Genomic DNA, 15094 nt, shown 5'->3' with positions numbered 1-15094 from the left:
TACAAAGCCCAATATAGTTCTCATACATTATGTGATTTAAAAAACAATCTATTATTTATTGAAAATATTTCTTAATGTTTCATTGCAGTTTATTGACTTGCAAAGTAATAGATCTTCCCTAATATAAATTTTAAGAACATATAGATGTGCAATCAGATCTTTAAATATGACCATTGCTTCATTTACTTGTTTTGCAAAATAGGAAGATGTTAGTTACTCAAAGGATTAAACAGATGAATAGATACATGAAAAAGTATTTATTAAGAACTTATGTGCTAAATACTACTCTAAATGCTGGAAATACAAAGAGAAAAGTAAGAGTCTCTGCTCTCAAGAAGCTCATATTCTTATTGTGGAAAACAAGATATATAGGAATGTGATTGGGAAAACCCAGTGGCCTTTAGGGTACAGCAGCAAATTAGAATGATCACATAGGTCTTTGGACATATGAACTATTCTCTTTTCTATTGTATTAACTGCAAGTTGAGCCATTCAAACCTGCTCTACATCTGATTCACCTAAGGATTTTTAAAAGCCATATTAACAGTCGTAGGTAGCAGCGATATTTCTCCTAGTGAATATGGCTCTTTATACTTTACAGTTCTGAATACAACTTCATATAACATCAAAAATACTTCTGATGTCAAAAACTGTACATTTGTTTTTACTACATTTTCTAATTTTCTCTGGAAAAAATTATCTTGCCTTTCCGATTGGCTGAGGTGCCCGTGAGGGCCCTAAGCAGCCATGGCTCCCAGCCGAAATGGCATGATTCTGAAGCCCCATTTCCACAAAGACTGGCAAAGACGAGTTGCTACATGGTTTAACCAGCCAGCCAGGAAGATCAGAAGGCGAAAGACTCGTCAAGCAAAAGCCCGACGAATTGCTCCTCGCCCTGCATCCGGTCCTATCCGGCCCATCGTGAGGTGCCCTACTGTCCGATACCACACCAAAGTACGTGCTGGTAGAGGATTCAGCTTGGAAGAGCTTCGGGTGGCTGGTATCCATAAAAAAGTGGCACGAACCATTGGTATCTCCTTGGACCCTCGTTGCCGAAATAAGTCTACAGAGTCTCTCCAGGCAAATGTACAGCGGCTGAAAAAATATCTTTCCAAACTGATACTCTTCCCAAGGAAACCATCTGCACCCAAGAAGGGAGATAGCTCAGCTGAAGAACTCAAGTTGGCAACCCAGCTTACAGGATCAGTTATGCCCATCAGAAATGTCTACAAGAAAGAGAAAGCTCGTGTCATTACTGAAGACGAGAAGAATTTCAAGGCATTCGCTAGTCTTCGAATGGCCCGGGCCAATGCCCGTCTCTTTGGAATCCGGGCAAAACGAGCCAAGGAGGCTGCAGAGCAAGATGTTGAGAAGAAAAAGTAAAGAGCCTCTGAGAACTTTGAATAAAATAATACAAAAAAAAAATTATCTTGCCAAAATATTCACCATGTAAACTTTCAGCTTTAAGGCTTCACCGCATCTGTTGCTAATACATTTGTCCAATGCATGTATGGCATTCTTTCTTTCATAACAATCACAACACTTGTAAATCATAATAATAAATATAGCGTGTCATATTTTTAAGATTTGGGCTTTTTATTTTGTACAACTGCTAGTTAATCTTTCTCAGTTTTCTTTGCTTGTACTAGTTTCAGCTGATCTAGTGAATTTTCTCTTCAAATGAAGTTACCTACTTATCTATCAAAAAGGAAGATTATTTCACTTTTTAAAAATCTGAGACAAAAATGATGACAATTAAATTTGTTGAAAGTTTCAGATAATTAGCTATAAGAATTCTAGAATGATTTCAATTTTTAAAGTTGTAGTTCATTATATCGTACTTACCACAATGAATGACATTGAGAAATATAGCAGATGCTTTTAACTTCAAGACAGAAATCAATTAACCTCGTATTTACACAGTGCATGTTCAAATGTAGTAAGCAGCAGAACAATGCAACTTCTCTGTGTCATGAGCCTATCCTGACTGTTGATGGTCTTAGATCTTAGATCACGCCCATGTCAGGATCCCCACACCGACTCAAATTCAAACTTACAAGTTCAAACAATTTCTGTGATGCATTTAGTCAGAGCAAATTCACCATGTTACTATTTCTCTGTTGACGTTGATTTGAACTTTGTTTTCATCAAAAAAGTGACTGTGTTTGTATAGGATTTGTACTTGAAAATGTCCAATAATTTTGGTTGTTGCTTTAGCCTTTTTCTTTGAGAGGATCTTATACCATCTACCCACCCACCTCTCAAGGTAAGTAACAATTTGGAAAACTGATCTTGAAAAGAAGAATGACCTCCGTGGCTGGTGATATTAATTATTTATTTTATTTTCTAATTAATTAATTTATTTTTAGTTTTCAACATTCACTTCTATAAGATTTTGAGTTCCAAATTTTCTCCCTCTCCCTGCCTTCCCAAGATAGTGTGCAATTTGATGTAGGCTACACTTATGCATTGTCCCGGGTCCGTCCCCGGGACCTTCGAGTGAGAATCTCCCTTCGGTGGGCACCGCTTCGGACGTCTCCGGACCTACCCCGGGGGACACGGCGGCAGGCAATAATCAGGCAATGCGCAGGAGGTTCATAGCTTTATTGCATGGAGGAGTCCCCCGAGCAGTTCAGGGCGTTGTCTTATATAGGGAGGTTCTTCCGGGCTGCCATCCTAACCCGCCCCGAGGGCGAGGCCTACCACCCGATTGGATCCAGCCCACCCGACCAATCCCGTGGGCTCACAACTCCTCTATGGGAGCCGTGTCTCCCTCGGATTGGTGGGCTGCCACTCCCGGGGAGGCCCCTATCCGCCCAGGCGCCTAGGACCGACCCCCGTCAATGCATTCATAGTAAACACTTCCATCTGTATTCAGACTTCAAAGTTCTTTCTCTGGATGTGGATGTGGTTAGTCTTTTGGAGTTGTTTTAGATCCTTGCATTGTTAAAGTTTACTTCACTGCTTCCCCAATGCTGACATCGTTACGTGGGAGGGTACAGAGATTAACAGCAACACAAGACAGAGTTCATGGCACCAAAAGAGCATGCCAGCTTCTATGCAGTCCCAGTCACCCTTTCTGAGCTTCCACAAATCAAGGCTCACCCTCGGGGCAAATCCAAATCTCCAGGGATCTATACCTAGTGAGAAAATCACTCAATTCCTTCAACTGTCTTTGTACTCCACATGCTCTATATTCTACTTTTTATCCATGCTATTGCAAATACCTAGGGATCAGATCTCACACTGCAATGCCAAACAATGATTACCAACACTATAGTGCCTCCTTACAGCATAGAGAATAATTAAACCTCATGGGTAGATGTGTGCCTCTTTTCCCTTTCAGGCATAGTCATCTTACTTTCAATGTGGATGTCTGTGGAGACTAATATTCTGCCTCTGTAAACTGAAAGAAGTTAGACTACGGGACTCTTTAATGTCCTCCTTTGAACCAATAATCTAAGATTACAAGTTATCTCAAAATTTTGGAAAAATGAAAAGTACATCCCCTGTTTGCAAAATGACTAAGAAATCCTAATATAGTTAATTATAAAAGTTTATGTGTGCACTGGGGGTAGGCATGGGTAAAGCAATACTGATAATTTAATTCAATAATTTAATTAGGGCTGGCCTTAAATGTGGGAAGGAAATGGCAAACCACTGCAGTATCTTTGCCGAGAAAACCCCATGGACAGCATTAGTATTCTATGGTCCACAGGGTCACAAAGAGTCAGACACTGCTGAAGAACCAAACCACAAAGGCCTTAATGATAACTGGCTGCCTGTTGTACTAGGGTCTGTCATTTTGTTATTAGAATTTAACTTCCTTGAAGCTTGAAAAGTAGTGTTCTCCAAGCAGTGGTATTCTGGAGCCAGCTCATACAAGCTTACATACAAATGCTACAAATCAGACCTTGAATTATTTTTTTTATTGTCTAGACTTAAGAGAGTGATGAAGAAAATGTTAATAATGTAGATGAAACTTAAAACTGATATGTATACATAAATTTGTGTGAATATATATTATATATGCATATTATTTTCTCAAGAAGGTAGTTGTTAAACATCTACCAGTACAATCCTATATTTAAGCATTCCAATAAATACCAATACATGCTGGAAAGAGAATTATTTTAAGTTTTATATGCTGATACCTGAATTATTGTTCAACACCTTAGTGGAAAAAGAACACAAAAAGCTGGTACTTTGGTGGTAAAGGAGGAAAAATGAAAGAATTTTATAACTGGAGAGAATTTTTAAAATTAAAAAAAACACAACAAATATTATTAATTTAGTGCAAAAGTAGCTTGCCACTCCCTAATACCTAAATATGATGTTTCATTATACATGTATTTAATGTATACATTAAAGATAATGTGTCAGTCAACATATCTGAGATACATAAAGGTAAGCACTGATGTCAGAGAGAACTTTGAGTCATTAATATTATGCTACAGATTAGACTGTGTAACTAATATTAAATACCTACCTCAACTTATTTGCCCAACTTACACAGGCACTAGCAAGTTCAGTGCTCATAAGAACTGGATCTGCTGTCTAAGGAGAAATACCCTTAACAATCAATCAGTAGACCCAGTTCCTTAAGAAAGGCATTTTCTCCAATGGTAGGAGAGTAGTGATAAAGCATTTTATCCCACACCAGAGAGGCACTTGCCCACAGATACATGAATTCCTAAAGGGGCAGGGGTGGGGTGGGAAGAGGAGACACACAGTACAAAGAGTAGACCCAAAGTGTAATTTTAGTGAGGCATAGGGGTAGGGAACACGTAGCCTCATGAAGAGCTGGATCTCAATGACCTCAATGTTTTTTCTTTGGAGAGTCATGTGCTCCATTTCTCAGCTGATCTAAGGTTAAATCTACAACAGATTATTACATAAAATCTGTTCTAAGCTAGAAGATGGCCTATATTTTAGTTTATATGTAAATGAACATGTGCTACTCAGCCATCAAAAATATAATGAACACGATAACTGACACCATTTTCCCATTATTAGAACAGAATAAATACAACATGCTAAAAGGAATTAAATATCTGTCCAAATGACAAAACAATTATCAATTCAGCATTGCTGTTGTTTTTAAATCAAGTTGATTGTTTTATGTTGTTAAGGGGAAAAAATACAAAGAAATTTTGTGATTGCTATATTGACACCCTCAGTTAACTAATAAATTCTGATCTCTTCTGACATAAAGAAGGGCAAAAAAACCCACCTATGTTAACTTTACTGTGTAGTACCATGCTCTCTCTTCCTCTCTCTCTCTCTCTCTCTCTCTCTCTCTCTCTCTCTCTCTCTCTCTCTCTCTCTACCTCTCACCTCTGCATTCTGTCATGTTCAGACTCTTCCTTCCAAAGGAAAGAAGAAAAATTGTCACCAATGTGGCAGCCAATTCCAGACCAAATCCAGACCTCCCAAGAGCAGAGATCTTTGACTCATCTGATCACCTGCCTGTGTGTAGCCCCAGCGTCTGTCTTTCCTCTGTCTGCGCTTGGGTACTTCTTGTATATTCCTAGCCTTCATGTGTCACCCATCCTCTCCTGTCTATGTCTGTGTCTAGCCCCCATGTGTCTCCCCACCACCACTTGGTTCCAGCAGGACCATCCCCTACCCTCCTTTATTCCTCCTCCTATTCTGGCTTCTCTGTATTCAGCCTCAATGTGTCCATGGCCTGGCATCATCCCTCCATGGCATGCCCCTTTGCTGCCTCCCTCCCTCCCTTCCTCCCTTGTTCACATCCCTGGTCAAATTCTCATTAGGTAAAAATCATTTTAAACAGAGGTCTGCAGATGGTCCACTTAGTAAGGTGAGAACTGTCTGTACTTTGCCACCAAATGTTGAAAACTGATCCTTGAATTTCTCCTATAGCTCTTTTTAAATGCCTTACAATGGTATCAAAAAATACTGGGGTCTCAGAGATCATGTCAAAGGAGCCCATCCTCTAGAGGTCTTGCCATGCTGGAAAAGTTTCAAAAATTCTAGTCCTTGGAGAACTAGTCTTGCTAAGTGTGATAAATGATACAAGCTCATTGTGCACTAGGCAGGTATCCAAGGTTATACTAGAGGTACTATATAAACAGGTACAAACCACACTTGGCTCATATCCTGCATTATGCAAGCCTACAGAAAAACAAGCTATCATTTTCTTAATTAATCAGTGAGGGAGACCCTTGCTATAAGCCTAAGAAGGTGATCTCCATTGTACCTATACCTATATCCAAATTATGCTGATTCAGGTGACTGGGACAGCAATAAACTCACTGACTCAGGATTGGCATTAAGCAATATGAAAACCTGTTTTAGGACTGTGAAAATATAGAAATCACTATGGTTCTATCTCTACCGTATAACTGGGAAACTCTTTGTTCTCTATCTGGCAACTGCTCCTGCAGAATTGGGCAAGACCTAAAAGATTATCTATTCTAACTTATTATTTGTAATCTGTGCCATTCAGGTAAAAGGAGAGTATAGTCTAAGACAGGAGGTGTCCCAGCAAATTTGCAGCAGGATCCACCTCATCAAATCAGCAGGAGATTCTGAACCCCTGGGAGGTAGAGCATGCAAATACCAACACCAGGACCTCCTACTTGCCTTAGCATAGCCAGGGGAACTAGCAGACTCCAGCTTGGAGAACAACCATGTGCACCAGTGTATCCCCAGGCAGACAAATATCCTCCAGCAGCCAGACCTCCATGTGCTTCAGCACAGCCCTGGAAGAACAGGAGTCCTCCAATGGGCAGACCACCCCATGCTTCAGTGTAGCCCAGGGCAAATAGGTATCCTGCAGGGACCAGATCTCCACATGCTTCAGTGTAGTCTTAGAGAAACACAGAAAAACCCTACCTGCCTCAACACATGCCAGACATCACCACTAGGACCCCAGCTCGGCACCAGGTAAGCTGCCAGAACCCTACAGCCTCTAGCTGCCAGCAACTGAGGCACAAAGTTAATGACCAGGCCCCTGATTTCCAACACAAGAAGCTTGGGACACTGCCCCTTGTCCAAAGAAGAACTCAACTTTAAAAGTAAGAAAACGGGCAAACAATATGAGCAAAAAGTAAAAAAGAACCTTTACCATAGAGAGCTTTTATTGTGACTGGGCACAAAGACCTCACAGTCCAGTGCAGAAATGCATCCTTTTTAGATCATGGTACAATAAAAATTACATGCAATAAAGGGCCATGGAACGATAGACTAAAACTTAATTGGAAACTAAATAATCTAATACTAAAGAATGAATGGATTAAACAGCAAATCATAGAAACAATCAATAGCTTCATCCAAGAGCATGACAATAATGAGACAACATACTAAAACTTATGGGATACAGTCAAAGCCGTTCTTAGGAGAAATTTTATATCTCTAAATATTTACATGAATAAAATAGAGAAAGAGGAGATCAATGAATTGGGTGTGCAATTTAAAAAGGTAGGGAAAAAAACAAATTAAAAATCCCCAATTAAATACCAAATTAGAAATTCTGAAAATCAAAGGAGAAATTAAGAAAATTGAAATTAAGAAAACTATTGAACTAACAAATAAAACTATGAGCTGATTTTATGAAAAAACAAACAGATAAACTTTCAGTTAATTGATTGAAAAGAAGAAAACCAAATTACTAGTATCAAAAATGGAAAGGGTGAATTCACCATCAATGAAGAGGAAATTAAAGCAATCATTAGGAGCTATTTTGCCCAACTGTATGCTAATAAATCTGACAATCTAAGTTAAATGGATGAATATTTACAAAAATATAAATTGCCCAGATTAAGAAAAGTGGAAATAGAATGTTTGAAAAAAATCATCTTAGAAAAAGAAATTGAACAAGTCATCAATAAACTCCCTAAGAAAAAAATCTCCAGGGCCAGATGGATTTACAAGTGAATTCTACAAAACATTTAAAGAACAATTAATTCCAACCACTACATCCATAAGTGACTCAGGCCAGCAACATTCAATGTAGCCACATGGTCAAATTACATAGAAAATTTCATATGCTCCTCTCTGGTAGAGTGCTTCACCCAGCTGTCTCACAAACCCAAAACTTTTCCTAATAAGCTCTTCCAGCTTTTTAGAGTAGGAAAAGGATTAGGGAACATAATTATGTGTCAAAGAACTTGGAATTTAAAGAGAAAGAAAAAGCAGCATGGTTAAAAGATCTATTTCTCCCCCTTCTCCTCCCCCATACCCTCACTACTCCTCTATATTCTATAATATTATTCCTATAATCTTGGCTAATAGCTTGTCACTTCCATTCTGGATCTGAGCTTTCCCACATGTTCCTGATCATCTCAGGTAGTGATTTAGCCTATACAACCAGTAATCTGAGTTCAATTTCAATAGTTCATAAATATTAAGTATATTCGTTACTTAGCAGTGACTCACTATTTCCCATGGTGCAAGTGAATGGTAAAAGTCCATTCAAAATCACTAATTCAGCCATATATAACGAAAGAGCAAAAGGGAAAATTGGGAGAAGATACTTCTCTATTCAAGGTACCGCCTACTGGAAGATCAAGGGGAGAGTGTGAGCAGATACCCTTTTAAATATTCTACTGCAGGTAAAAATAATACTGTATAATAGTTCACATTTACATGATGCTGTAAGTTTTTAAACATGTTTTGTTACAATATACCATGAGATAAGCAGTAGAAGTACTTTTTAAATGAAGAAGCTGAAACTCATAGAGGGTAAGTAACCTTTTCATGGCCACACAGCTAACAAGTATTGGAGTCAGAATTGGAACCAGATTTAATGTCACTAAATCTAATGCTTTTGCAGTCACCCAACCAATTCAATTTCTCAATAGCTTGTCCTCAAGATTAATGATTTTGGGTGGTACCAAATAGCCAGAAGGATGAGATTTTGTACATGTATCATCATGATGTCTCAGCAGATGGATGTCAGTGCTCAAACATAACTGAGCTCTCACATAACTGCTTGTAGTTAAAGATAGTAGGCTGCTATTGAGAAAGACACTTCCAAATACAGCTATCCTTATTTAATTTACACTTAGTAAAATACACTCATAGGGAAGAAACAAGGCTAAATTGTGCCATCAACAGATCTGAGAGCCATGGAAAAGATTGTAATATTGGCCCATTCCTTAGGACAGCCCTACTCACTCTGATTGACCCATTTATGAAGTGGGCTGAGGCTGAAGCAGTGGTAATAAAATGGTATTACAAATTCTACAGCACAAACATTGTTGGGACAAGTATTCATTCACTTGGGTCTGTCTGAGAGATAGGATTTGGATTAAGGTTCACATTTCGTGGGAAGAGCTATGTAGCATCTGGCTACATTACTGAAAATAAGCTCAAATTTTCATGGTCTATATCACCCACAGTCCTTGGGTCAAGCTAAAGAGGCAAATTAATATCTACAAATGAAGATTGGGAAGCTGGTCAACAAAAGTGGAAAAGATTAGGATGCCAACATCCTCATTATGCCTATGGTATTGGGGAGACCCCATAGGAAAGTTACTAAAATCATTCCATAAGAGGTGATGACTGGGTAGGCAACGGATACCAAAAAATCTTAGAGCATCATTTGGGAGAAGAGATATTGCTAATGAGATATAGTTACAATCTGCACTCGATTATGTTAAAGAAATATACCATTTAATAGCTGAAATTTGGATGTTGGTAAAAGGCAAACCACCCAATATTTCAATAAGCATATTAATTCTATGTCATTAACTGCTTACCTGACCTTAGACAAGTCATCATCCCTTTGGGCGTTAGTGTGCTCATCTATACAGTTAGAGGCTTGAACTAGAGCAGGTATTCTTAACCTTTTTGTGTCAAAGACCCCTTGGGCAGTCTTCAAAAGTGTATGGACCCCTTTTCAGAATAATGTCTTTAAAAGCATGAAATAAAATGCATAGGTTTATACAGGAAACAAATTATATTGAAAAACAGTTATTGAAGTATTTACCAAAAAAAAACACCAAACCAAGTTTATGGAATTCAGTTTAAAAACTTTTAGACTGAATAATCACTAAGGTCCGTTCCATCTATAACATTTTAGAATTCTATAATCAATAGAATAAGTAGGGGACAAAGTTTTAATAAAGTTTGTTCTAAAAATAATTATTCTAGAAGTCTGTATCGTATAATTAATTCAAAGTTAACAAACATTAAATATTTATTATGTATAGAGCTCCATGCTAGGCACTAAGAAAGATTCACAGTTCAGGTAAAATACAAGCCCTGCCCTCATGAAGTTTATAATCTAGTTTAGGAGGTTAAAGGAAGAAGACAGGAATATGCATTTATATGGTGCTCACTAGTGCCAAGCACTATGCTAAGCACTTTGACAAATATTATCTTATTTGATCCTCTTAACAATCTTGCGAAGTATGTACTATTATTATCCTCTTTTTACCTTTGGGGATACTGAGGTAAACAGAGGTTAAGTGACACCTCCATGGTCACATTAAGTTAATTAACTGTCTGAATCCAATCTGAACTCAGGTCTCTCTGATTCCAAACCTAGTACCCTATCAACTATGCCACCAGCTACCTCAAGACAGAGATAGTTATTTTGTATAACTATAATACCCTTCATGATGATCTGATAGAGCTGCAAAATAAAGAGCCATAGAATGTTTGAGGAGGAAAGTTGTTACAGAGGGAGAAGATCCAGGGATGAAAGAGGAAGCATTTGGATAGTGTTTTAAAGGACGAAAAAAAAACTACATGTAAGAGAAAGGGAAGGAGGACTTTCCCAAAATAGGAGACAGCAGAAAAAAAGGCACAGAGATAGTAAAGCAGGCTATGCATTTTGAGAATAAAGAGTAATTCCATTTGGATGAGGCGGAGAGACTATAGAGCTGAAAATAAAGCTGGACTTTTAAGGGAGGGCTTTGAATGCCAATCAGACAAGGTTGTTGTTCAGTTTTTTCAGTCATGTCTGACTCTGTGACCCTATTTTGGGGGCTTTCTTGATAAAGACACTGGAGTGATTTGCCATTTCTTTCTCCAGCTTATTTTTACAGATGAGTAAATTGAAGCAAAGGGGGTTAAGTGTTAAGTGTTAATCCCAGGGTCATACAGCTAGTAAGTGTCTGGGGTCAAATTTGAACTCAAGTCTTCCTGACTCGGGGCTTGACACTCTGTCTACTGTACCATCTAAATGCCTCAAAGGGTGTTCAATCATATTAACTGTTAGGCAGCCACTGGATATTTTTAAGCAGAAGTGCAACAATGCCTAGATTTGTGCACGCTGAAAAATCAGTCTGGCAGCAGGGTCAAAGATAAATCAGAAAGGTGAGAAAGTGCAAATGGGAACACCTGTCAGGAAACTCTCCTAATAGTCTATAAAAGACCATATATTGTTAGGTGGTGGCAGTGCAAATAGAGTGGAAGTGATGATGTGAGAGATATGGCAGAGAAAGAATGAACAGAACTTAGCAACTGGCTGTACATGAAGAGAGGAAAGAATAAAAGAAAACGTGGTTTTGAATAGAGGATTTTGGTGTTCAGTCATTCAGACTTTTTGCAAACCCATTCTGGGGTTCTCTTGGCAAGGATACTGGAGTAGTTTGACATTTCCTTCTGCAGCTCATTTTACAGATGAGGAAACTGAGGCAAACAGGGTTAAATGACTTAACTCAGGATGACATAGCTAGTAAGTGGCTGCAGCCAGATTTGAACTCAGAAAGATGAGTCTTAATGACTTTAGACCTGGCACTCTATCCATGGTACCACCTAGCTTCCACTGGACACAAGAATCTAGGTGAATAATGCAGTCAAGTTCTATAGTAACAGAAACAGGGAAATAAAAAGGAGGAACCAGTTGTTGATATCATATCAGACAACTTAAACTCTTAATTCTTTAATTTCCTCAACTTCCATGCCTTACTTCCACATCACCTCAGTTATACATAGAGATGGTCAAATCCTTGATCATGCCCCCTCCTGCCATAAAATTTCATTTCAGCAATCCAAAATTTCAAAATTCCTTGTGAAGTTCATAAACACATATTATTTCCTCTCTCCCTATGCTTGCTATCCTTCATCTTCCCTGGACCTTCCAATCCTTCCATCATTCAGTACTCCCTCATATCATCACATTAGCTTTCTTCCCTTCCCAAATTCAACTTGATGGTTTATAGGATATAAAACCTTAAATTTAGAGCTAGAAAATGCCTGAGAAATCATGAAGCCCTCATCCTTACTTTTGCATATGAGGAAAATAAGATGCATGAAAGTTAAATGATCTCCTTAAGATCACACAAGTAGGACATATAGGTAGTTGGGATTTGAACCCAGTCTTCCTAGCACCAATAGCGGTGCTTTGTCCACTGAACCGTGCTACTTTTAGCCAAATCAGTTCTACATTTCCCTCTGCTCTCCAATCCCTTACTCCTCCTGTGCTCATTACATTTATACTTTGATAAACTCCAACCTTATATCACTTCCATCCTCCACCTTCTTTGCCCTGATTCACACACTACTCAATGATAATGGATAAAATCACACAAGTATGCTGATTGGGTTCCTGACAAATTCTTGGTTTCTAAAATGAACTAGGCCCTCACTGTAGCAAAGCAATCATTCTACTACATAATTAATTTGCTACATCAGCCCCATTACTCTAGTTTCTGATGAAGAGATAATTTTCTCTTCAACAAAGACCGCTTTCTACACGTGCCCTTGCCTCACTCCTGGCTTCTTCAATAGATTACACCCACTATCACTTCCTTCTCTTCAGTTCTAAATCTTTTCTTATGTACTGATTCCTTTCCCAATGCTTTATAAACACATTCAAATCTTCCCCATTAAAAAGATCTCTAAACTCTATCATTCCCCCCGCCCAAGATACCATCATATCTCTCTTCCCATTAATAGTGAAAGTCTAAATCTATTGTCTCCACTTTTCTTCTCCTTCAGTTCTCAGTCTTTCACAGTATGGTTTCCATCTTCATCACTGATATCCCCAAAGTTACCAATGATCAAGATAATGGCCAAATCTGACAACCATTTCTCAATCTTCATTATTCTCTCCCCCTCCACAACATTTGACACTGTTTGTTCACTGTCTACCCCTGGTTAGTTCTTCTATCTGGACTTTTGTGAAACTGTTCTACATCTCTCTTGGTTCTCCTCCTACCTACAACTTCTCAGGATCACAGATTAAGACCTGGAGGAACCTTGAAGGTAAACATCCTCATCTGACAGATGAAGAAACTGAAGCCCAGTGATTTTGCCCAAGATCATTCAGTCAGGAAATGCCAGACCTGGGTTCAAACCTACGTCCTCTGACTCCAAATCCACAGTCCTTTCCACTGCTCGGCAATTTCTTTTGATATGTTATCGTCCACTTCTCACCTGGGGATTCAAGCTGGAACCAGCTTGAATGAAAGTGCTAGAGCCAATTGTTGAATTTTCTGCATGAACATTGAGTTACATCCCTTTTGTTATTATTGCTGTTCAGTCATTCAGTCCTGTCTGAATCTTCATGAACCCATGGAACATAGCATGCTAGGCCCTTCTAATCCTCCACTATTTCTCAAGGTCTGTCCAAGTTCGTATTCATTCTTTTCATGATTCTATGTATCCATATTATCCTCTGCTGTCCCCTTTTCCTTTTGCCTTCAATCTTTCCCAACAACTGGCAAATGCTAAAAATTGGGCTTGACTTATTTTTTAATTTATTTTTAATTTGTGGAATAAAATTAGCAGTTCCAGTACAATAAAAAAAAAAACAGTACAATAAAAAGGTGGTTGTACATGCACCTACAAATCTACTATGAATAGCCTGCTGTTCCTTTCCTTTCAAATATACAACAAAATTGTCATATAAATTTCTGTTTCCTTCTTTTCTTCCCCCCCTAAAGAGATGGCTACCATTGGATACATATATATATATACACAGGCATATATACATATACACACATACATATATGTATGTATATTTACATATACATGTATATGCAAAATTATTCTTTCTATACATTTATTTCTCAGTTCTTTCTCTGGATGCAGATAGAGTCTTTTTTCATATGTCCTTTATAGTTAATTTGGGTATTTATAATAGGCAAAATAACATTCCCTCAACGTCATTCTTAAAACAATATTGCTGTTACTATATGCAATGTTCTCTTAGTCCTGATCAATTCACTCTTCATTATTTCATGCAAATCATTCCATGTTTCTCTAGGATCATTGAGCTCATCATTTCTTAAAGTACAGCATTATTCCATCACAATCATATCGGCTTGTTCAGCCATTCCCCAATTGATGGGCATCCCTGTAATTTCCAGTTCTTTGCCATGATGAGGACAGCTACTATACACATTTTAGAATATATAGGTTATTTTCCTTTCCCCTAATCATCTTTGGAAATAGACCAAGTAGTGGTATTGTTGATTTATTGTTTTGTTCATTGCCTAAACTTAAGAAAGTGGTGGAGAAAATATTAATGATGCAGACTAAACTTCGAAGTGTGTGAGCCAAGGGTGGGGAACCTTTGGCCTCAAGGTCACATGTGGCCCTCTAGGTCTTCAAGTGTGGACCTTTGACTAAATCTAAACTTCACAGAACAAATTCCCTTAATAAAATGATTTATTCTGTAAAACCTGGTCTGAGTCAAAAGCCAGTTGTTAAGTATTTGCCAACACATCCAGGGTACCCCAGTATTCTCTCTTGGTACCTCTTCTCTTTTCTGTTTACACTCTCTCAGTGCCCTCATCAACTCCCATGAGTTTAATCATTGTCTCTATGTAGATATGATTTTCAGTCTCTTTCCTAAACTCTAATCACACATCTCCAACTACCTTTTGAATATTTCCAACAAGTTGTCCTTCAGATATCCCAACTTTCCTGTGTACAAAGTTGAACTCATGATCTTTTCCCTACAAACACCCCACTTCTGAATTTCCTGATTTCTTTTGACAGCACCATTATCTGCCCGATAACCTTCTGTTACAAACTCCTGTCATCTAACCTTCGTTGGAATTTCACTTTTATTCATCCTTTATTCAATCAATCAATCACTCACAAAGTCATCCTACAAATAAGCATGTATTAAGCATCTACTATGTGTCGGGCACTGTGCTAAGTTCTT

General features: G+C 38.2%; 1 pseudogene; it reads left to right on the top strand.

The window, feature by feature from the left end:
- Positions 1-706: 706 nt before the first annotated feature.
- LOC140517917 (large ribosomal subunit protein eL13 pseudogene) lies at positions 707-1428 on the top strand (annotated as a pseudogene).
- The last annotated feature ends 13666 nt before the right edge of the window (positions 1429-15094 follow it).

This window comes from Notamacropus eugenii, chromosome 1 (assembly GCF_028372415.1).
Source record: "Notamacropus eugenii isolate mMacEug1 chromosome 1, mMacEug1.pri_v2, whole genome shotgun sequence".
Lineage (NCBI taxonomy): Eukaryota > Metazoa > Chordata > Mammalia > Diprotodontia > Macropodidae > Notamacropus > Notamacropus eugenii.
The sequence above is the reverse complement of the archived record's forward strand: the minus strand, read 5'-3'. Positions and strand labels throughout refer to the sequence as shown.